This window comes from Notothenia coriiceps, unplaced genomic scaffold, assembly GCF_000735185.1.
Source record: "Notothenia coriiceps isolate Sejong01 unplaced genomic scaffold, NC01 NC01_scaffold00023591, whole genome shotgun sequence".
Classification (NCBI taxonomy): Eukaryota; Metazoa; Chordata; class Actinopteri; order Perciformes; family Nototheniidae; genus Notothenia; species Notothenia coriiceps.
In genome coordinates this window covers 90,036-92,497 of record NW_011356292.1, presented here as the reverse complement: position 1 = coordinate 92,497, position 2,462 = coordinate 90,036, and the positions used below count along the sequence as shown (strand labels likewise).

The 2,462-nt window shown below is 40.0% G+C and overlaps 1 long non-coding RNA gene across 1 annotated transcript; it reads left to right on the top strand.

Moving 5' to 3' along the window:
- The first annotated feature begins 592 nt into the window (after positions 1 to 592).
- Positions 593 to 1,654, top strand: LOC104954685 (uncharacterized). Its single transcript, XR_799362.1, has 7 exons — positions 593 to 621; positions 734 to 760; positions 865 to 918; positions 1,022 to 1,081; positions 1,220 to 1,264; positions 1,364 to 1,441; positions 1,614 to 1,654. It is a non-coding gene; the product is annotated as an uncharacterized lncRNA (long non-coding RNA).
- Positions 1,655 to 2,462: the final 808 nt, after the last annotated feature.

Here is a 2,462-nt window from a genome sequence, read left to right as displayed (position 1 = left end):
AAAAATACTACTACATGTACTTCTGTATAATGCTGTAATTCAGTGCTTCTCAAAGTGTGGTCCACGGACCACTGGTGGTCCGTGAGCGCCCCCTAGTGGTCCGTGAGTATATTGGTAACATTTCACATTTGAAATTAATTAATTAATTTAAGTTTTCCGCACTCTCGTGAGAATATCTCCGCAATGGAGCGAGCTTAAGTTTCACTTTCGATTGCATGATATAGCCCAGATAAACACCTTCATCACACATGTGGCCACTTGTTTGTACCATCTTCAGGCGATTTGTAATCTGTTCTAGAAAAACGATGTGTTTTTGGATATTTGTGGAGTTAGGTGGTCCGCGAGTGTTTTTTTATTGGTTAAGTGGTCGTTGGTATGAAAAAGTTTGAGAAACACTGGCCTAGATATATGCAATTATGTTCCCTTTTTTAAAAAGACAACAGTGGGGTTTCAACCATAGTTTGTCTGTTCCTGAGTCCATGTCACATCTTTCCTTCACCTCATGGCAGTTTATATCAAACTAAAAGAAAAGTGCACAGTACGTCGTTTTTTTTATTATCACACACTATAACATTTCTTCTCTGTCATCCTCAGGGGTTTCCAGGTCGTGATGGTGCTGAGGTGAGTCTACTTCAAATCCACTTCAGATTGTTGTTCATCACTTCATATTATAGGTTTGCTGTGATTATTTTTCTTTCTCTGGATAATTATTATATATGTATGTCTGCTTCAGGGGCCACAAGGAACGCCTGGGAAGACGGTACGTTAAAATATTTCTTACTTTTTCTCAACTTAATTGCATTTTTCAGAAGTATCATGTGAGCAACAGTTTGTAATTTTGACATTTATTGATTCTGTTGGCAGGGAGAAGATGGTGAGCCCGGGTATCCAGGATCACAGGGTCCTCAAGGAGCGAAGGTAGAGAAAAGCATTACTCATCAGTTATTTTACTTTGCACGCTGAGTATTTTTGATGGATTTGTCTTCTCATGTATTGGCATTTAATGTTGTGTGTGAAACAGGGCGAGGCAGGCACAGGAGAAAAAGGAGAAAGAGGCATGGATGGACTTCAAGGATTTAGGGTAAAAGACTAAATGGCATTCGGAAATACCTACATCAAAAATGTGTACTCTTCTTTGTCATAACAATATTTATTCACAGTTAGGAGTCTATTGTCTTAGAGATTTTTACAAAACAATGCCATATGTGTGATCCAACAGGGAGACAAAGGAGAAATAGGAGAGCAAGGACCACAGGGATCGACGGTATGTGTATTAGCCCTCTAAAATCATTCAACAACACTTGTTTGATGAACTTCCTTTGTTTATGTTTATCCCATTAATTTGTCTCTGTATATTCCTCAGGGTTATCCTGGTGAAAAAGGCGACGCAGGCTCCTCAGACATCATCGACTTCAATGGGAAGCTTCTAGATGCTTTCCAGGTGAGTGACTTTAAAGCGGCAATGAGACCAGATTTATACCATCAGGCATTTATCACTGAAGCTCAAGTAAAGCATCAGGCAAAACTTTTAACAGGCCCAGAAATGGTAGCTTTGTAAAGATACACATTTTTTTAACCCCAAAACTAAATATCTCACCATTTCTTCTTGACAGGCCATCAACACCATCAGTGTTTCGGTAAACTGCTGTTGTTTCTGCATGGTTTTAGTGGAGTGATCTGTACCTAACAACTGTGATGATGCATAGACCCCCTGTGTGCATCTGCACCTTATCCCACCTGCTTCAGCCAATGGATTAGTGTTTGTTTGTTTGTTTGTTGATAATCGTCCCAGAAGTCATTTACATACTTTAAATGTATTGAATGTCCCTATAGAGAGCCACATGTTGCAGAATGTCCTGGGTTACTCTACGAGGCTCTTTTTTTTATTAATTTGGGATAAAGCGCACAGCCCCAGCAAATATAGCACAGCTGTGCTCTTTTATCAGATAACACCAAGCCTAAAGAAGCATGCTTAATCATGCAGATAATGAACAGCCTTTGTTACATTGTGCTGTGTTTCCCCGCTCTGTATCCAAAGTGCCTCACACGAAACAGGCTTTTACTCCCTGTGGGGCAGCATGGTGTTTTTTTAAATCAATACATTCATATCATATATGAGTGCACAAGGGGAACGCATTGAAAATACCTCTCAAAGACACCACAGTCTCAGTTTCACATCGCACTCATACGCAATACTTTTTGACTCTACCATGTCTAGTCATAGAGAAGTTAGGGAAAACTTCAACCTGGGACATAATCAGAAGCTTCTTGCCAACGTGGATCAGTTGGCGCCAAATGACACGCATGGTCTCCTCCGGAGTTATATCTATGAAACGGGGAATTCTCATTGGCCCCCCACATTGTGTTATGGTCACTTCACTTGTTTGTGTGAAAAACGAAATTGCTTTAATCTGTGGTGACATTTTAAGGGATGATGAATTTGGTTAAAATAAAAACCATGC